General features: G+C 50.8%; 1 long non-coding RNA gene across 1 annotated transcript; it reads right to left on the bottom strand.

Moving 5' to 3' along the window:
* Positions 1 to 1,060: 1,060 nt before the first annotated feature.
* Positions 1,061 to 1,630, bottom strand: LOC136615162 (uncharacterized). Its single transcript, XR_010790979.1, has 2 exons — positions 1,526 to 1,630; positions 1,061 to 1,206 (listed from the first exon to the last, which is right to left on the bottom strand). It is a non-coding gene; the product is annotated as an uncharacterized lncRNA (long non-coding RNA).
* Positions 1,631 to 22,551: the final 20,921 nt, after the last annotated feature.

The following is a 22,551-nucleotide window of genomic DNA, read 5'->3' as shown; positions in this document are numbered from 1 at the left end:
TCACACTTGATATCCAGGTTTGCTTTAAGGCTCACATTTTGAGCTGTTGCCAAAGATCCCAATCCTCACTGAATATCCACGATGTGGAGAGCGTCTGTGGAAGTTCTGCAGGTGGAATACCACCCCAGTCAAGCAAAGAGATAAGTTGATCAAAAGATAAAAAGTTCAGGGGTGCAGTATAAGGACACGACCTTCGAGAGACGCTGCACTTTTCTGTTCATGCATCTGATAAATGATGGCCGAGGTCCAGAAGCTGTAGGCATGGACTCTCCCCACCTGTGATAGCGCCAAGTCATAACTGGGATTTATGGGGGCTAGGAAAAGGACCCCACCCTTCCTAAAAAGGAAAAAAGCATAACTGACAGTCCCATTGTCTTGGTACCTTTCTACATAAATTGCTTGTCTTCTTCTGCACCCCTGGGGCGCGGGAACTTTCTATCTTCTGATTAACTCATCCATTCAGTAATATTGATGGTGCATCTCACATGTAAAGGTGATTCAGGGGTTCCAATCCCAATTTCAGCCTGTCCCGTCCCCCTTCCTTGCCAAATATCCTGCAGCATTTATGTACAGATCGCTGCTGTCTGTATATGGGGAAGCTGGCTATATGATGGAGCATGCCAAGGCTGGCCAGACGGGGTGGAATAATATGTCTGACCACATAATGGGTTGGACAGATTGTTGGGGGGGGACGTCTGACTATAGAATAACGGGTGCTGAGGCGGATTATAGAATGGGGGTGCTGAGGCGGATTATAGAATGGGGGTGCTGAGGCGGACTATATAGTGGGGGGGCAAGTCTGACTATAGAATGGGGGTGCTGAGACGGACTATAGAATGAGGGGTGCTGAGGCGGACTATAGAATGGGGGGTGCTGAGGCGGACTATAGAATGGGGGGGCACGTCTGACTATAGAATGGGGCTGCTGAGGCAGGCTATAGAGGGATGACAGATACATATAAAGAGATACATAATGGGGTGCAACGTCCTATAAACACAGGCTGGATGTATACGGGGGGGCACAAGCACTGCTTATCAGAGCCATAATAACACCAGAATGATAGGAGTTGTAGTACTTTTATTACATCTCGCGCTGCCGTCACTTTTCTAATAGAGATGTTTCCTCGTTGATATCGGACGCCGGTCAGCGATATTTATAATCTTCCTCTTTTCTTCCATTTTCTATCAGATCCATCTTTTACAACATCTGTAGGAATATAAAGAGATGAGGATGATGAGGATGATGAGGATGATGAGGATGATGAGGATGATGTCTCTCCTATCACACTGCTATCAGGTGTCTGGGGATCAGTGAGGTCACATGACTAGTGGAAACAGTCATCAGGACTGAATACTGTATGGAAGGTCTACGGCCCTAATACAGGGTGGTGAGGGCAGGACTAGAAGGAGGCAGGAGAGGCGGGTGGCATTATTAGTGGGGGCACTAATGGGGGCACAGTGCCTCTAATATAACCTGCTGATGGTACATTGGACGGGCGCTGCAGCCAGCAGTCAGTGTCACTTACACATACTTATACCCACATCCGTACAGGGATACACAAGAGGTGCCGCGAGGACAGGAAAATCCGTAACACCGACCCCTCAGTAATCTACATGTACGTGGATCAATACTGCTCTCCTCACCTGCAAGGGAAGCAGAATACAGAGCAGTCAGACATGGAGCCTCCATAGATGTAGTCAGTAATGTACGGCGACGGCCTGTACGCCACATGCGCTCTATCTTGTTGTTACCCTCAAACGAAAAACACATCAACACCGACCTCGGGCCAAGTGGGGTCGGCCACAGCGTTATTTATAGCTTGAACCGTAACACGCCGCTGTAACCGCCCTGAACGGAGTGAACCCTCCAAAAGCCCCGCATTAACCCCTCGAGGACCTCAGTTCTCCGGAAAATGAATGCTGGTGTAGAAAACGTCCGCCACATCGACCGATCCTCAGCCGTGACAGCGACCGCGCAATGAGACGAAACAAACATCAAAACAGAGCAGAACACCCTCCCCATACTGCTCTCTGTGGCGCGGGAGGGTGTCTTGTTGTCGTCCGTGGCAGAAGTAACCCACCCCATGCCCTTCCTCTGCTGGTAACACTGTGACCCCTGCAAGTTGAGCCGGGGTCACCGGCTTACCACCTCACATCCGTAAAGGCACAGGGCGCCAGGAAGTCATTGGCAGCTGCGTTATTCACCATGCTGCCTACCAGGAGGTCTCCATAGTGAACATGTAATTGCCCCCCACCATCCCGGCTCAGTCAGGATGAGACTTGTGTGCCATTACCTCCAGGGAGGTATGATGTGGAGAGAGGAGCTGGCACAAGTCCCCGGCACCCATGGCAGGAGCACAGATGGGCAGCGAAAAGGTCCCAACGTGCCCAACAATTTGTAATACATTCCCTGCAGCTGTACTAGCGGTATAAGGAGACGCTCGCATGTTATGGATTCCTTGCAGCAGCTGCACTAGTGGTATAAGGGGACGCTCACATGTTATGGATTCCATGAAGCAGCTGCACTAGTGGTATAAGGGGATGCTCACATGTTATGGATTCCCTGCAGCAGCTGCACTAGTGGTATAAGGAGACGCTCACATGTTATGGATTCCCTGCAGCAGCTGCACTAGTGGTATAAGGGGACACTCACATGTTATGGATTCCCTGCAGCAGCTGCACTAGCGGTATAAGGGGATGCTCACATGTTATGGATTCCCTGCAGCAGCTGCACTAGTGGTGTAAGGGGACGCTCACATGTTATGGATTCCGTGCAGCAGCTACACTAGCAGTATAAGGGGACGCTCACATGTTATGGATTCCCTGCAGCAGCTGCACTAGTGGTATAAGGGGACACTCACATGTTATGGATTCCCTGCAGCAGCTGTACTAGCAGTATAAAGGGCACTCACATGTTATGGATTCCCTGCAGCAGCTGTACTAGCAGTTTAAGAGCACGCTCACATGTTATGGATTCCCTGCAGCAGCTGTACTAGCAGTATAAGGGGACGCTCACATGTTATGGATTCCCTGCAGCAGCTGCACTAGCGGTATAAGGAGACGGCCACATGTTATGGATTCCCTGCAGCAGCTGTAGTAGCGGTATTGGGGACGCTCACATGTTATGGATTCCCTGCAGCAGCTGTAGTAGCGGTATAAAGGGACGCTCACATGTTATGGATTCCCTGCAGCAGCTGCACTAGCGGTATAAGTGGACGCTCACATGTTATGGATTCCCTGCAGCAGCTGTACTAGTGGTATAAGTTGACGCTCACATGTTATGGATTCCCTGCAGCAGCTGTACTAGCAGTATAAGAGGACGCTCACATGTTATGGATTCCCTGCAGCAGCTGCACTAGCGGTATAAGTGGACGCTCACATGTTATGGATTCCCTGCAGCAGCTGTAGTAGCGGTATAAGGGGACGCTCACATGTTATGGATTCCCTGCAGCAGCTGTACTAGTGGTATAAGGGGACGCTCACATGTTATGGATTCCCTGCAGCAGCTGCACTAGCGGTATAAGGGGACGCTCATATGTTATGGATTCCCTGCAGCAGCTGTAGTAGCGGTATAAGGGGACGCTCACATGTTATGGATTCCCTGCAGCAGTTGCACTAGCGGTATAAGGGGACGCTCACATGTTATGGATTCCCTGCAGCAGCTGTACAAGAGCTATAAGGGGAAGCTCACATGTTATGGATTCCCTGCAGCAGCTGCACTAGTGGTATAAGGGGATGCGCCCATGTTATGGATTCCCTGCAGCAGCTGCACTAGTGGTGTAAGGGGACGCTCACATGTTATGGATTCCCTGCAGCAGCTACACTAGCGGTATAAGAGGATGCTCACATGTTATAGATTCCCTGCAGCAGCTGCACTAGCAGTATAAGGGGACGCTCACATGTTATGGATTCCCTGCAGCAGCTGCACTAGTGGTATAAGGGGGCACTCACATGTTATGGATTCCCTGCAGCAGCTGTACTAGCAGTATAAAGGGCACTCACATGTTATGGATTCCCTGCAGCAGCTGTACTAGCAGTTTAAGAGCACGCTCACATGTTATGGATTCCCTGCAGCAGCTGTACTAGCAGTATAAGGGGACGCTCACATGTTATGGATTCCCTGCAGCAGCTGCACTAGCGGTATAAGGAGACGGCCACATGTTATGGATTCCCTGCAGCAGCTGTAGTAGCGGTATTGGGGACGCTCACATGTTATGGATTCCCTGCAGCAGCTGTAGTAGCGGTATAAAGGGACGCTCACATGTTATGGATTCCCTGCAGCAGCTGCACTAGCGGTATAAGTGGACGCTCACATGTTATGGATTCCCTGCAGCAGCTGTACTAGTGGTATAAGGGGACGCTCACATGTTATGGATTCCCTGCAGCAGCTGTACTAGCAGTATAAGAGGACGCTCACATGTTATGGATTCCCTGCAGCAGCTGCACTAGCGGTATAAGTGGACACTCACATGTTATGGATTCCCTGCAGCAGCTGTAGTAGCGGTATAAGGGGACGCTCACATGTTATGGATTCCCTGCAGCAGCTGTACTAGTGGTATAAGGGGACGCTCACATGTTATGGATTCCCTGCAGCAGCTGCACTAGCGGTATAAGGGGACGCTCATATGTTATGGATTCCCTGCAGCAGCTGTAGTAGCGGTATAAGGGGACGCTCACATGTTATGGATTCCCTGCAGCAGTTGCACTAGCGGTATAAGGGGACGCTCACATGTTATGGATTCCCTACAGCAGCTGTACAAGAGGTATAAGGGGACGCTCACATGTTATGGATTCCCTGCAGCAGCTGTACTAGCGGTATAAGGGGATGCTCACATGTTATGGATTCTCTGCAGCAAAAATCAGCAGGACTTCCACAGAAGTAAATCTGCACCCCTTCAGCCCAGAAGCTCAAATAGTTTTAAGGTTCAGCTTTGAGGTGCAGAAAAGGAGAAGTCAGAAGAAGACTCAGACTGGCCCAGCAGGGAACTTGTGGGTCCCTGCACCGAGAAGTTGAATTTGTTTTTTAAAATGCATGTAGGTAGCTCGCTCCACCCCTTACCCCTACAGGATTTGATGACTGCTATCACATTGCAAGGTCCATCTGTCCCCCCCGGCCCCGCTTCCATAGGTTGACATGCTCGGCCCCCTCCGCTGCTCTTGCATGAAAACGTGCTGCTTTGCAGACTGAGGGCAGCGACTCCGTCAGTCTCCCAAGGGCCCGGCCTCCCAGCAGGCCAGTAGGGCCCATGATGATGACCAAAGGAGTCTCCGTTTCGCATTTTATAGCCTGTAGGCCATTGTCGGCATTTGGGAAGAGACCCCTAGATGGGAGCCCGGGGAGGTGAGATGTGACCGGAGTCTAATCATGTACCGCTGTGGGGATTTACAAGCCGCTGTATATGTTGTTTGGCCCTGAATGTTTCAGTTTAGTTATTAGTAATTAGTTTTGCCTGCAGCCCTGCATGTGGAATGCATCCAAGCCTAGCTCAGGCTCCTCCCCTCTGTGGCCCCTGTATCGGCAGAGGTCGCCCCCTCTTGGACATAGCCTGGTTATCATGGAAACATTTTCTTCTACTTTCCACCAGCAGGAGGCGGTAGACGTCCGGCATCACCTAATGTACAACGAGACCCATCATGTTACTGACCATATAATTAAAAGAAAACCGTTTAGTACAGTGTTGGGGCTTATTCACATGAGCCTGTATCCACCGGTGTTTTCATTGCTGGCCGATATACGCTGACACCTGAGCTGTCTCTCCCTCCCCTCGACGGCTCTCTGTCTCTCTCCTCCCCTCTGGCTGTTTGCAATGGGAGGGGGCGGAGCTAAGCAACTTCTTATGATGGCAGTGCTATATGCCTTCACCTAGATGCTACACCTCAATATATACTATTGGGGGGGACTAATCACCCAGGAAGAGCCGACCCCTCCCAACGGAGGTGCAGCTTTAGGAGGTGCAGAGGAAGCATCACACCTGGGCTCAGCTGCCTGAAGGGGGCGCTCTGACATACAAGAATACACTAATATTTTTAATGGCTCCTGGTAGGTGAGGACTATGCAATATTAAGTTTTTCCTATTGAAAATATAAGTCATTTTCCCACAAATTGCAGGGAGAAGGAGATAAATAGTCTGGTACGGGGGGGGGGGGGGAGATATTGTAGGGGGGTTGAGAGGGCAGGGTGCAGGGGAACAGGGGGGCCAGTTGAATATTGTAGTGTGTGTGGGGGGGTAGAGAGGGCAGGGTGCAAGGGGTACGGGGGGGGCTAGTAAATATTGTAGGGTGTAGAGAGGGTAGGGTGCAGGGGGTCGGGTGAATATTGTAGGGTGTAGGGGGGGTAGAGAGGGCAGGGTGCAGGGGGACAGGTGAATATTGTAGTGTGTAGGGGGGTAGAGAGGGCAGGGTACAGGGGGTACAGGGGGGGGGCTAGTAAATATAGTAGGGTGTAGAGAGGGCAGGGGGTACAGGGGGGGGCTAGTAAATATTGTAGGGTGTAGAGAGGGCAGGGTGCAGGGGGTACAGGGGGGGCTAGTAAATATTGTAGTGTGTAGAGAGGGCAGGGTGCAGGGGGGACAGGTGAATATTGTAGGGTGTAGGAGGGTAGAGAGGGTAGGGTGCAGGGGGTCGGGTAAATATTGTAGAATGTAGGAGGGTAGAGAGGGCAGGGGGCACAGGGTGCAGGGGGCATTGAAGGAGTGTCAAAGTTAGGCTGGTGTCACATGACCGGTTTGTATTGTGGATTCCAGGATCGGCATCCGCATGGACTTTCCGCTGTAAGACGCAGGCATTGAGAGCCATGAACTTTTGAATTTTCCTCACACTCATAGATACGAATTGCGTATTCTGTGAGCAGAAGAAAAAATACAGCCTGTTCTATGTTACCACGGAATCCGTCAATGTTTGCGTCCGATCCGCAGCCCATATGTAATTAACATTGTGTGAGGGCTGCGGGTACCCGTGTCAATGCTAAGCAACGGTGCAGGAAATGCAAGCAAGAAAATAAAGCTGCGGCCTCCATGGCCATGCGCAGTCATTAAGGTGCCGTACGCAGGGTCACCGGCTGGGCTCACTGCCGCCATCTACTGTGAGCTTCCTGCATGCGGAATCCGACCCGGTCATGTGAGCCCGTCCTAAGGCAAGCAAAACTGGAAGCAGGCCCTGATCACATGACAGTGATGTCATCACAGGTCCTAAAGCATAAAACTAGCAGAACCGTGTGCTCACAGGACCTGTGACGATGTCACCATCATGTAATCATTCACCTGCTCTGAGCTGCGCATAGTAGAGCTGTGTATGTGTGAGATGAGTGTAGTAGAGCTGTGTGTGTGAAATACATGTATTACAGCTGTGAGACATGCATGTAGTAGAGCTGTGTGTGTGTGACATGGGTGTAGTAGAGCTGTTTGTGTGTGACATGCGTGTAGTAGAGCCGTGTGTGGGACATTTATTTCACACACACAGCTCTACTGCATGCATGTATTACAGCTGTGAGACATGCATGTAGTAGAGCTGTGTGTGTGACATGCGTGTAGTAGAGCTGTGTGTGTAACATGCGTGTAGTAGAGCTGTGTGTGTGACATGCGTGTAGTAGAGCTGTGTGTGTGACATGCGTGTAGTAGAGCTGTGTGTGTGACATGCACGTAGTAAAGCTGTGTGTGTGATATGCATGTAATAGAGCTGTGTGTGTGAAATGCGTGTAATAGAGCTGTGTGTGTGAGACATGCGTGTAGTAGAGTGGTGTATGTGTGACATGCGTGTATTAGAGCTGTGTGTGTGTGTTATCTCTTATGATCTCGCGGTCTCCGCATGACGTAAGGGTACGTCCAGTTGCGAGAAGTACCCCGCTGTCATGACGCACCCTTACACTATATGGAGGGAAGGGGGTTAAAGGAATAAAATATGTATACACATAGAGGAGTTTTAGATACACTTCAAACTGCATGTACGAGGGGGCGTGGCCTAGCCGATGGAGAGTTAAGTCGTGCTGCCCCTTAGCTCCGTCTTCCCCACGGCCGAAATTATATAATAAAAGGCATCCAATCCACCTCAAACACACCCAAAAGTAGACCATGGTGAGGAGAAGAAGGGGTGCAAGCCTCGGGAGGAACAAGGAAGAGGATTCCGGACCCCTGGACCGGTACATCTCCGCCAGCGGTGACCGCCGTGAGCGGGAAGGTGAAGGCGGGAAACGGCCCCCTGCAGAGCGGACGGTGGAGAGGGGAGAGAGCCGATGCCGAGCAGAAGATGCCGAACCGGACCACGAGGACAGACCCCCAGACGGAGCCCGCAGACCCAAGCCTCCCACGCCCGTAAAGCCCCAGCCCGGCAGAATGGAAGATCCGAGCGGCGACTAGATGGCGCCGGATGGAGCAGCGCCGCGACCGCAGACATCCACAGCAGCCGACGACCCTCCTGACAGCGCAACGAGACACACCGGCTTTCCGCCCCTGAAGACACCCTACTCACCACCCACAGGGTCCAGCAAGACGCCATCGCCGGAGCCGCGACGCCGGAGAATCTTGCCGGAAGTGCGGGCCCGGCCGCCATCTTGTGAACACGCCGGACCGGAGGTGGAGGGCAGGGGGGGCGCGATGCTGCAGAGAGCTGCAGCGAGTGACACCAGCAGCCAGGAAGCACCCGGTGAGTCACCAGACGCAAGGGGGGGAGGCCGGACGGACCCTTCCTCTCCCACGGAGACCAGCCCAGGCTCCGGGGCCCCGGAGTTGCACCTAGGGGGGAGGGGGGAGAGACAGAGACAGTCATATGCCCCATATGCAGCTCATGAACTCCCCACAGAGGGAGACGAAGAATGGGCAGCTTCCCCCGGGGCCCTCACCTGTAACCCGGGGAGGCAACAGCAACGTAATAAACACAGGCACTCGACCCAGCAACGGAAGGGAACAGCCACACACAGCCCATATTGCCCACCTCACCCCCCTGCCCCCCAGAACACCCCCACAGCGCAGGGAAGCACTACAAGAAAGGACACCTCATAGTTGGGATCATAGAGGAAAGCATCCAACATACGCCGACATAACAAACCCCCCGAAGGGTGCGCACAAGACAGACAGGAGATCTAACATAATGACCAGCGGGCAGCCAGAGAGCGAGTCTCGGATACATCTTACAGAACCTTCCTCTGATAACTGGGACTGGAAGGAACACCTTAGATCTATCCCAACCAAGGGAGACCTTGACCGTCTCTTCACCCAATTTGCCTCGTCACAAAAATCGGCGCTCGAGTCAATACAAAGAGAAATCCAACAGATGGGAAACCGAGTCAGAGAAACAGAGGAAACACAAGAACAGCTACTTCAACACGTGAATGAACACCACGATATCTTGAGCGAACATGCTAGCCAGATCTCAGAGCTCACAACCCACCTGGACGATATCGAGAATCGCCACAGACGTAATAATCTGAGGATTAGAGGCTTAAGCGAAGAGATAGACAATAGACACCTCGAGACCTGGGCACAAGAGTGCTTTGGAGATCTACTAAACAGGCCCCCAGGCACCCCAATCGAGATAGACAGAATACACAGAGCCCTAGGTCCCAGATCAACAGACCCGGAAAGACCGCGAGATGTGGTTTGCAGGATCCACTTCTACAAGGAGAAGGAGGAGATCCTGCGCCAGATAAGAACTAAAGGCCCAATAAGAGTCGGAGACAAAGACCTGCTGATCCTGCCCGACCTTTCGAGGAGAACACTACAACAACGCCGTGCACTCCGGCCCCTCCTAGCAGCCTTGAAGGAAAAGGGAATCCCGTATCGCTGGGGCTATCCGTTCCAACTTGTGGCCGGTGCGGGCAACGGGACCGCCATCTTCAGATCCCTAGGAGACCTCCCTAATTTTCTCACAGCTCTTAGACTTCCAATGGTCTCGCTTCCGGAATGGCAGAAAACAAGTGCCCCGACACTGAACCCACCCAGAAGCCAATGGCACACAGTGCAACCGGGACGGAGGAGACAAAGTAACAACGGCAGAGTTCCACCACCACGAGACTCCGCCCCCTGAAAACCGGAAGGACTGACGGATGAGTGAGCCTCTTCCTATCCTGGAAACCACTTAAACCACAAAAGAAGACACAATTCGTTGCCACCCCTCCTGTAAGACAAACAGGAAAAACCCATGGAGACCCCGACCCCAGGACCTCATACCAGAACGCCAAACCCCTGGGAGCCGGCACGCCACAACTACAAGAACGGAACTCTATCCAAGTGAACACTTTACTCTGAACCCGAGATATCGGGCCCTCTCCTCATAGCGGGATTTTAAACTGCTGAGCCTCCCGGTGCACCCAATGGGGACATCAGATCCCCCCCCCCCCCCCCCCCCCATAGCACCACTTGCTGCTGACGCGCTCATCTATAACCCGTGCGTCTCCGGCTTTCCCCCTACCCCCCCTTCTCTCTTTTTTTTTTCTCCTCTTCTCTCTTCTTTCCCTCCTTGTTGTCCTCTCTCCATCTGCTCCCGCCCCCCTTCTGCCTTCCTTTTCCTCTCACTGAATACAGTACCAAGGTTTGGATGCCCACCATACAGTTGTTTACCAATTTCGGTCGCCGTGGGGAGGAGGAGCTGCGCCTAGAGGACTCGACCCGACTTGGCCGCCTCCCCACTAGGGACCACAGCAGGTTTTAGATGTATATGCGAATGCATGTTATCCCCATTTCCCCTCCCCCGTTTACCCTCGTGTGTGTCCTCCCGACCCAGAACACCCCCCAGAGAAGGGGATCACCCCAGGAGACTTGCTGGCTGTCACTACCACCCTACCACATGACCCGATGGCCCGTCTGACATTTTGCTCATTTAACGCTAAAGGGCTTAACTGCCCCAACAAGCACAACCAGGTGCTGTACAGGCTCCACAGGAAAAAGGTCATGGTAGCAATGCTCCAAGAGACGCATTTTCCTCGCAACAGTCCCCCGGACTGCGGCAAAAACAAATTCTACCACGTTTGGTATCATTCAACTCACCCGGAAAGGAAATCCTGTGGAGTCTCTATAGCCTTCCATAAATCACTGGCCCTGGTGATCCTGGCGCAAGAAGTAGATGAGGATGGGAGATAGATCTTTCTAAAAATATCCATCTCTAATAAGATACTCACATTGGCTAACATGTACTTTCCTAACCAAGGCCAGGTGGGGTTTGCTTCCAGAGCTCTCCGGGAACTTTCGGACTTCGCGGGTGGGACCCAGATCGTCTTAGGCGGAGACTTTAATATGTGTATGGACCCCCGCTGGACTCCTCATCGGGACGTTCGACTCTCACGAGGGCGGCCATCCGTAGAGTCCAGTGCTTGCTCGAGAGTTTGAACCTGATTGACCTGTGGCACATCCTCCACCCGGGTAAGCGAGACTACAGCTTTCATTCCATGGTACACAACTCGTATAGCAGGATAGACTATATCTTCATTTCACATGGGTTACTAGATGGGGCACCCCAATGCTCCTTAGACGTATTCCTATGGTCTGACCACTCCCCAATTTTTGTGTCCTTGGGCCCGGGGGAAGAGAGGAGGGGGGCCCCCACATGGCGTCTCAACGACAATTTACTTAAAGACACCATGTATGAATGACATTAAAAGAACAATAGAAAACTTTAAACTAGATCACAACTCAGACCCCACGGCCGCGCCGATAAAATGGGAAGCGTTGAAATGCGTCATAAGAGGCGTATTCATATCACACGGTGCAAGAATTAAAAGAGAACAAGCAGCCCGTCTCACCCAACTAATAGGAGAGCTCAACACAAAAGAAACCTCAAACAAGGCCCAACCGACAGCCATTCTCCAAACCGAGATATCGGACCTCCGGCACAAAATCCTGGACATCTTAGATCAAAAAGCCCTGTGTAGGAGAGATAAACTCAAAGCAGGCTATTATGAATATGGAGATAAAAGTGGGCGATGGCTAGCCAGAGCACTGCACCCCAAAACATCCCACCCTCATATCCATGCTATCAACTCCTCGGAGGGTAGGCGAGTACATTCCCCTAGGGAAATAACAGAGGAATTCCGCCTATACTACTCTAAACTCTATAACATCCCCGTAGCTAAGGACACATCTGAGGCCAACACACAACCGCACTTACGGAATACCTCGACCGCTACACCCCGAGACGCCTCTCCCTAGAAGAGTCCAAAGACCTAGAAAGAGACTTTGAGACAGAGGAACTTACACAGGTCCTAAAGGGAATAAGGGAATCAAAAGTAGGAAAAGCCCAGGCCCAGACGGGTTCTCCCCAAGGTTTTTTAAAACCTGCGGAACCCTGTTCTCAGACATACTACTTCAGGCCTTCAACGCGGTAGCTGGGGGGTGCCCGTTCCCCCCCCCCCCCCAGGCCCTTCCGGCACACATCGTTTTAATACCTGAGCCAGATAAGGACCCCCTGTCGTGCGGCAGCTACCGCCCGATCTCCCTCATCAACTGTGACCTAAAAATCTTTGCCAAAACCATAGCGAACAGACTGGACCCCTCGGTCCCCCGACTTATACACAGGGACCAGGTGGGCTTCGTCCCAGGGAGGGAAGCGAGGGACAACTCCACCAAGACCCTGTCTCTAATTGATCGGGCAAGGAGGAAAAGACACCCACTCTGTCTATTATCGGTCGACGCTGAAAAAGCGTTCGACAGGATAAGCTGGAGATTCATGGAGGCGACCCTCGTAAAGTTGGGAGTGGGGCCCAGGGCGCTCTCCTGGATCATGGCCCTATATCATAACCGCTCGGCACAAGTAAGGGTCAATGGTGGGCTGTCCCCCCTTTCATGATCAAAAATGGTACGCGGCAGGAGTGCCCCCTGTCCCCCACCCTGTACATCCTAGTGATGGAAACCTTAGCCAACGCTATAAGAAACAACCCCTCCATACGGGGCGTGCAGGTGGGGAGGGAAGAACACAAGATCTCACTATTCGCGGATGACCTTCTGGTCTACATTACTGACCCTCGCATTGGCCTCCCCAACATTATACAAGAATTTACGACATTCGGTAAACTTAGCAACTACAAGGTCAATGCTCAAAAGTCTGTCATTCTTAACGTCTCTATTCCGCAACGAGACGTGGAGGACCTGACCTTAGCCTTCCCATTTCTTTGGAAACAGGAGTCCTTTAAATACCTGGGGATCCTGATCCCAACTGATCCATCCAGACTGTACGAACTAAACTACAAACCACTCCTGTTGACCCTTAAAAGGGACCTAGAAAGCTGGGTAGGAGCACCATTATCATGGTTCGGCAGAATGGGTGCGATTAAAATGGACATCCTCCCCAGGTTACTGTATGTTTTCCAAACTGCACCATGCAACCCCCCAAAAGACTTCTTCGATAAAGTACGCAGTCAAATACTTCAGTTCATTTGGAAAGGAGGATCCAAGAGACTCAACTATAAGAGCCTAACTAAACGAAAGGAGAAGGGGGGTGCGGGACTTCCAGACTTTCATTCTGGACCTATTCCATCATAGATCAGACAAATGTTGGGTACAAATTGAAAATGAAAACAACACCTGTGAGACGAGGGGAGTGTTTTGGATTCCGGGTAAGGTCAGCCGGGGGAACATAGAGACATCAGCCCTGATGAACACACTCATGGGGGCGTGGCGGGGGGGGGGGGGGGGGTGCAATATGTCGGTCCCGGGACCCCTGACTCCACTAGTGGGTAACCCACAGCTCGCAGCAACAATATCTTCCCATAACTTGGGGTTTCTGCCACCGGGGACGGAGCCCAGGGTGGGGAACGTGGTGGACGAGGACTGGTGGATATGGGGGGGACACGGGAGCTCCCCCCGGGCTCATGGATGCAATACCTTCAGGTTCGCAGCTACCTGGAGAGAATAAAACCAGAGGGGGGCTGGAGCGAGAGCCCTACCCCTTTCGAGAGATTATGCTGTGCCTCGGAAATACCCAGACATACGGCCTCACTGCTATACGACCAACTACTAAAGGAAAAGCTTGACAACCATCTCCCCAGGTGGTTGGGCGCGTGGGAGGAAGCCTTGGGTAGGTCATTTCCCGGGGAGCTCTGGAACAAGGCATTCCAATTCACACATAAGATGTCCATAGCCAGCAAACTACAGGAGCTAAACTTTAAAATTCTTTCACGGTGGTATATGACCCCGGAGAGACTACACACTCTCTTTCCAGCGACCCCAAACACCTGTTGGCGCTGCAGGACGGACGTGGGCTCAATGCTCCACATATGGTGGGGATGTCCCATGGTCACTCCCATATGGCAGGATGTGAAGCGCCTATACGAGAGGGTGAGCAGGGAATCCCTGACCCTGACACCCGAGTTGGCACTATTGTCCATCCCGCCGGAAGGCGCCCCCTCCCTCAAAAAAGAACTATTGAAATTCTTCATCATGGCCACGAGACAATCGATTCCCAGGTTTTGGAAACAAGGAATAGAAATACCTAGAAGCGCCTGGGTGGGGGCGATGGATGAAATAGAACGCATGGAGAGACTGAGGCTCTCGGACGACCCGTCGGGTCATGACAAATTCTATCATACATGGGCAACATGGATAGACATCCGGAACACACCCTTATTCGCTGGTTGGCTACAGTCAGGGAGGTGTGTGTAACTTGACCAAACTATATCTATAGCCAGAAACAATAATCCTGGAGTCCCCAACCGATTCCCCCCCCCTCCTCTGCACCAACCCCCCCCTCTACCCACTCCCATCTTACCCCCTCCCCCTGTTTGTTTACTGTACAAAATTTCACAGACAAGTAGTGCACTTTTCCAGTTAAGATTTATTAAGTCTTATTGTTAAATTGATCTAATAGCAAACTGAGACATCATAAATAAAGATGAGCGAACACCAAAATGTTCGGGTTCGCGTTATTCGAAACGAACTTCCCGCGATGTTCGGGTGTTCGTTTCGAATAACGAACCCCATTGAAGTCAATGGGCGACCGGAACATTTTTGTATTTCGCCGATGCTCGCTAAGGTTTTCATGTGTGAAAATCTTGGCAATTCAAGAAAATGATGGGAACGACACAGCAAGTTCTCCTCTGCCACAGCTGTAACAGCTGTGGCAGAGAAGAACGATGTTAGCCCATTGAATTCAATGGAGCCGTCAATACAGCCGACTCCACTGAATGCAATGGGCTGCCGGCGATCGCGGGATGAATTGTCGGAAAGGGGTTAAATATATAAGCCCTTTCCTGCAATTCATCCAGAAATGTGCAAAAATAAAAAATATATATATACTCACCTGGTGCCGGCAGACGGAGTTCAGCGCGGCAGGCTGCAGTTCTCCTGAACTGCTCTGAACAGCTGTGAGTAGTATTCAGCAGCCGGGGATTTAAAATCCCCGCCTGCTGAATAAGATGCCTCTGAATGGTCACAGCCTGACCAATCAGAGGCCAGCCCTCACTCACACCCATTCATGAATTCATGAATGGGTGTGAGTGAGGGCTGGCCTCTGATTGGTCAGGCTGTGACCATTCAGAGGCATCTTATTCAGCAGGCGGCGATTTTAAATCCCAGGCTGCTGAATACTACTCACAGCTGTTCAGAGCAGTTCAGGAGAACTGCAGCCTGCCGCGCTGAACTCCGTCTGCCGGCACCACGTGAGTATATATATATTTTTTATTTTTACACATTTCTGGATGAATTGCAGGAAAGGGCTTATATATTTAACCCCTTTCCGACAATTCATCCCGCGATCGCCGGCAGCCCATTGCATTCAGTGGAGTCGGCTGTATTGCCGGTTCCATTGAATTCAATGGGCAAACATCGTTCTTCTCTGTCACAGCTGTTACAGCTGTGGCAGAGAAGAAGGATTTGTCTTCTATATGTTCTCAATGGGGTTGGCGCTGCTGCCGCCGGCCCCATTGAGCGCATATAGAAAAGATTTCTCAGGGAAGAAAGTTAAAGTAACCCGAACATCCGAACATCGTGTGGTGTTCGTTACGAATAACGAACATCCCGAACACCCTAATATTCGCCCGAGCATCAAGCTCGGACGAGTACGTTCGCTCATCTCTAATCATAAATGTTTTTCTCTGTCTTGCTTATTTTGTGAAACCAATAAAAATATATTGAACAAAAAGAAACTGCATGTACGAGAAAGAGAGAGATTGAGATTCTCCTCAGGCTGCATGTACTGATGTCCCTCTGCAGAATGTGCCATCTCTCCCACTCTTCTCATTTACAACCTAAATAATGCTCGTGGCAAATTTCATGCTTGCACGATACCGGGAAGTTACATTACATAGCGGTGTACTTACTTTTGCAATTAGCATTACATAATTGAGTTGTGACCCCCTTACTTTTCCAATTTAAGAGCTTACTTTTTCTACTTAGGACCTAAAGAATGGTTGTGCTAAATTTCATATTTGTATGACACCGGGAAGTTAGAAAATTAGTGGCCAGTCAGTCAGTCAGTCAGTCAGTGAGGGCTTTCATCTTTACACGAGGGGCTGCTGATAAGTCTTTGGCTTTGTGTTCTTTCTTTGTTTCTATGGTAACGAATGTTACATCACATGAAAGCCTTATGTGTCTAATATATGCGTTTGTAGCTTATGGCAACAGTGATCTCGGCAAGCGGGAAAACAACATGGCAGAGTCTAAGGCGATATTCACAGCAAATGAGAGCAGAGGTGTGATAAAATTCTTGTTTCTGCAAGGAAAGTCCGCGAAGGATATTCCTGGTGATATGTCGCAGACATTGGGGGGATCAATGCCCTTCATATCCTACAGTTAAGAACCGGGTGGCTGCTTCAGCACCAATGATGATGAACGTCCTGAATGACCGAGAGAGGTTGTTGTTCCGGAGATCGCCGATGCTGTGCACAACCTCATACTGGAGAATCAGCGAATGTCAGCTGAAGGAATAGCCGACATCATGGGGATTTCTGGTGAACGTGTTTGTGTCATTATCCATGAAGAAGCCATCTGGAAAGTGGGTCCCCAAATGTCTGACAACAGATCAGAAAAGCATGCGAGTGAAAACTTCCCGGTCCATTTGTCAGCGTTTCAGGACTGATAAGAACTTCCTGGATGGACCGGTCACCATGGATGAGACCTGGGTTTATTTGTATGACCCTTAAACCAAGGAGCAGTCAGAAGAATGGAGGCCCAGTGGTTCTCAGCCACTAAGGTGATGGCGTCTGTGTTCTGGGATATGGTATCCAAGGTGGAAGCCCGCAGTACACCAAGTAATGCCCAATAGCGCAGAGGTCTTTGAAGAATACGCCAAGCCACCAATGGGACCATGGACCTCCAGTCCCCGTGTCGTATTCAAAGAGGAAGAAGTGGCAGCATTCGATGAGGGTTTTGAAATAAAATGTCAAATTTTATTGCTCCATATTTAAAAAAACAAATCCAGGCAACGTTTCGACTAAAGAGTAGTCTTTATCAAGCCTGTTAGTGTGCCCACAAACCAGATCTTAAATAGCACCAACAAGTGAAATTGAGGGCGGAACAAATCCACCCCCCACCAATCAGACACAAGAACGTCAGCATAACAATAATTACAAGTAGATTAAAAACACATAATGCAGTCACCTGACACTCCGTCCAGTCCATGTGTGTCCAGCAAGGGGAGGCAACGCGCCTAATGTGAGGCAATTGAGAGATAGACAACAGCTGTCATAAACCGTGCAGATATAAGCAGCGTCATCATGTAGTTCCTGGATGATATCCTGCGGCGTTCAAGCACGGACCGTAGATGCTGATGTAGCGTCATCACGTTATGGACTGGACGGAGTGTCAGGTGACTGCATTATGTGTTTTTAATCTACTTGTAATTATTGTTATGCTGACGTATATTTGAATCCTAGGCCGCGTGCAACAGTGAAAGTTCTGTGCGCAATCCTGCTGCAGAATTCCCCTCCGTGTGCATTCACCCTAGGGAAGAGTGGAGGAGGATAATGACCTCACGTGATCCAGACTCCAGGCTTCTCTTAGAGTTGTGTTTGCCCATTTTGGCTGCTGCTCCCCCCATCACATGAGCTCCCTTCCTCTCATTCCTGGATACCCCAGGGTGATGCTGGGCAGTATATACAGTATATACAGTATCATGCAGTAATAATTAAATAGTATATTAAATAACAAGATTCTAAGTCAGAGATGGCCCACCCGCCGTGAGCAGCCACTGCCCAACAGGGACGGATGTCACACTTGATATCCAGGTTTGCTTTAAGGCTCACATTTTGAGCTGTTGCCAAAGATCCCAATCCTCACTGAATATCCACGATGTGGAGAGCGTCTGTGGAAGTTCTGCAGGTGGAATACCACCCCGGTCAAGCAAAAAGATAAGTTGATCAATAGATAAAAAGTTCAGGGGTGCAGTATAAGGACACGACCTTCGAGAGACGCTGCACTTTCCTTTTTTGTTCATGCATCTGATAAATGATGGCCGAGATCCAGAAGCTGTAGGCATGGACTCTCCCCACCTGTGTAACTTCAAGGCATAACTGGGATTTATGGGGGCTCTAGGAAAAGGACCCCCCCCCCCTTCCTTAAAAGGAAAAATGCATAACTGACAGTCACATTTTTTGGTACCTTTCTACATAAATTGCTTGTCTTCTTCTGCACCCCTGGGGCGCAGGAACTTTCTATCTTCTGATTAACTCATCCATTCAGTAATATTGGTATTGGATCGCACATGTAAAGGTGATTCGGGGGTTCCAATCCCAATATTTCAGCCCTGTCCCGTCCCCCTTCCTCACCAAATATCCTGCAGCATTTATGTATAGATCGCTGCTGTCTGTATACGGGGAAGCTGGCTATATGATGGAGCATGCCAAGGCTGGCCAGACGGGGTGGAGTAATATGTCTGACCACATAATGGGTTGGACAGATTGTTTGGGGGGACGTCTGATTATAGAATGGGGGGGGCACGTCTGACTACAGAATGGGGGTGCTGAGGCGGATTATAGAATGGGGGTGCTGAGGCGGACTATATAGTGGGGGGGCAAGTCTGACTATAGAATGGGGGTGCTGAGATGGACTATAGAATGGGGGGGCACATCTAACTATAGAATGGGGGTGCTGAGGCGGACTATAGAGTGATGACAGAGACCTATAAAGAGATACATAATGGGGTGCATCGTCCTATAAACACAGGCTGGATGTATATGGGGGGTGCAAGCACTGCTTATCGGAGCCATAATAACAGCAGAATGATAGGAGTTGTAGTACTTTTATTACATCTCGCGCTGCCGTCACTTTTCTAATAGAGATGTTCCCTCGTCGATATCGGATGCCGGTCAGCGATATTTATAATCTTCCTCTTTTCTTCCATTTTCTATCCATTTCGTATTTTACAACATCTGTAGGAATATAAAGAGATGAGGATGATGAGGATGATGAGGATGATGAGGATGATGTCTCTTTTTCACACTGCTATTAGGTGTCTGGGGATCAGTGAGGTCACATGACTAGTGGAAACAGTCATCAGGACTGAATACTGTATGGAAGGTCTATGGCCCTAATACAGGGTGGTGAGGGCAGGGCTAGAAGGAGGCAGGAGAGGCGGGGGGCATTATTAGTGGGGGCACTAATGGGGGCACAGTGCCTCTAATATAACCTGCTGATGGTACATTGGACGGGCGCTGCAGCCGGCAGTCTGTGTCACTTACACAACCCTATACCCACATCTGCACAGGGATACAGGAGAGGCGTGGGCAGGACAGGATGATCTGTAACACCGACCCCTCAGTAACATACATGTACGTGGATCAATACTGCTCTCCTCACCTGCAAGGGAAGCAGAATACAGAGCAGTCAGACATGGAGCCTCCATAGATGTAGTCAGTGATGTACGGCGACGGCCGGTACGCCACATCCACTATATTGTTACCCTCAAACCAAAAACACATCAACACCGACCTCGGGCCAAGCGGGGTCGGCCACAGCGTTATCTACAGCTTGAACCGTAACACGCCGCTGTAACCGTCCTGAACCCCCCATTAACCCCTCGAGGACCTCAGCTCTCCGGATAATTAATGTTGCTGTTGAAAACTTCCCTCACATCGACCGATCCTCAGCCGTGACGGCGACCGCGCAATGAGAGGAAACACACGTCAAAACAGAGCAGAACACCCTCCCCATACTGCTCTCTGTGGCGCGGGAGGGTGTCTGGTTGCCGTCCTTGGCAGAAGTAACCCACCCCATGCCCTTCCTCTGCTGGTAACACTGTGACCCCTGCAAGTTGAGCCGGGGTCACCGGCTTACCACCTCCCATCTGTAAAGGCACAAGGCCCCCGGCAGTCATTGGCAGCTGCACTATTCACCATGCTGCCTACCAGGAGGCCCCCATAGTGAACATGTAATTGCCCCCCACCATCCCGGCTCCGTCAGGAGAAGACTTGTGTGCCATTACTTCCAGGGTGGTATGATGTGGAGAGAGGAGAGGGCACAAGTCCCCGGCACCCATGGCAGGAGCACAGATGGGCAGCGAAAAGGTCCCAACGTGCCCAACAATTTGTAATGGATTCCCCGCAGCAGCTACACTAGTGGTATAAGGGGATGCTCACATGTTATGGATTCCGTGCAGGAGCTGCACTAGCGGTATAATTGGACGCTCACATGTTATGGATTCCCTGCAGCAGCTGCACTAGCAGTATAAGGAGACGCTCACATGTTATGGATTCCCTGCAGCCGCTACACTAGCGGTATAAGGGGACGATCACATGTTATTGCTTCCCTGCAGCAGCTGCACTAGCGATATAGGGGGACGCTCACATGTTATGGATTCCCTGCAGCAGCTGCACTAACGGTATAAGGGGACGCTCACATGTTATGGATTCCCTGCAGCAGCTGCACTAACAGTATAAGGGGACGATCACATGTTATGGATTCCCTGCAGCAGCTGCACTAGCGGTATAAGGGGACGCTCACATGTTATGGATTCCCTGCAGCAGCTATACTAGCGGTATAAGGGAACGCTCACATGTTATGGATTCCCTGCAGCAGCTGCACTAGCGGTATAAGGGGACGCTCACATGTTATGGATTCCCTGCAGCAGCTATACTAGCGGTATAAGGGGACGCTCACATGTTATGGATTCACTGCAGCAGCTGCACTAACAGTATAGGGGGACGCTCACATGTTATGGATTCCCTGCAGCAGCTGCACTAACGGTATAAGGGGACGCTCACATGTTATGGATTCCCTGCAGCAGCTGCACTAACAGTATAAGGGGACGTTCACATGCTATGGTTTCGCTGAAGCAGCTGCACTAGTGGTATGAGGGGACGCTCACATGTTATGGATTCCCTGCACGAGCCGCACTGACAGTATAAGGGAACGCTCACATTATGGATTCCCTGCAGCAGCTGTACTAGCAGTATAAGGGGACGCTCACATGTTATGGATTCCCTGCAGCAGCTGTACTAGCAGTATAAGGGGACGCTCACATGTTATGGATTCCCTGCAGCAGCTGTACTAGTGGTATAAGGGGACACTCACATGTTATGGATTCCCTGCAGCAGCTGTACTAGTGGTATAAGGGGATGCTCACATGTTATGGATTCCTTGCAGCAGCTGCACTAGCGGTATAAGGGGACGCTCACATGTTATGGATTCCCTGCAGCAGCTGCACTAGCGGTATGAGGGAATGCTCACATGTTATCGATTCCCTGCAGCAACTGCACTAGCGGTATAACGGGGCGCTCACATGTTATGGATTCCCTGCAGCAGCTGCACTAGTGGTATAAGGGGATGCTCACATGTTATAGATTCCCTGTAGTAGCTGTACTAGCGGTATAAGGGGAAGCTCACATGTTATGGATTCCCTGCAGGAGCTGAGCTGGCGGTATAAGTGGACGCTCAGATGTTATGGATTCCCCCGCAGCAGCTGCACTAGCGGTATAAAGGGACACTCACATGTTATGGATTCCCTGCAGCAGCTGCACTAGTGGTATAAGGGGACGCTCAAATGCTATGGATTCCCTGCAGCAGCTGCACTAGCGGTATAAAGGGACACTCACATGTTATGGATTCCTTGCAGCAGCTGTACTAGTGGTATAAGGGGACGCTCACATGTTATGGATTCCCTGCAGCAGCTGCACTAGCAGTATAAGGGGACGCTCACATGTTATGGATTCCCTGCAGCAGCTGTACAAACGGTATAAGGGGACGCTCACATGGTATGGATTCCCTGCAGCAGCTGCACTAGCGGTATAACAGGGCGCTCACATGTTATGGATTCCCTGCAGCAGCTGTGCAAACGGTATAAGGGGACGCTCACATGTTATGGATTCCCTGCAGCAGCTACACTAGTGGTATAAGGGGATGCTCACATGTTATGGATTCCCTGCAGCAGCTGCACTAGTGGTATAAGTGGATGCTCACATGTTATGGATTCCCTGCAGCAGCTGTACTAGCGGTATAAGGGGACGCTCACGTTATGGATTCCCTGCAGCAGCTGCACTAGCGGTCTAAGGGGACGCTCACATGTTATGGATTCCCTGCAGCAGCTACACTAGTGGTATAAGGGGATGCTCACATGTTATGGATTCCCTGCAACAGCTGCACTAGTGGTATAATTGGACGCTCACATGTTATGGATTCCCTGCAGCAGCTGCACTAGTGGT

The sequence above is a fragment of the Eleutherodactylus coqui genome, chromosome 1, assembly GCF_035609145.1.
Source record: "Eleutherodactylus coqui strain aEleCoq1 chromosome 1, aEleCoq1.hap1, whole genome shotgun sequence".
In the NCBI taxonomy this organism is placed as follows: domain Eukaryota; kingdom Metazoa; phylum Chordata; class Amphibia; order Anura; family Eleutherodactylidae; genus Eleutherodactylus; species Eleutherodactylus coqui.
This window is presented reverse-complemented; position numbering and strand designations above follow the sequence as displayed.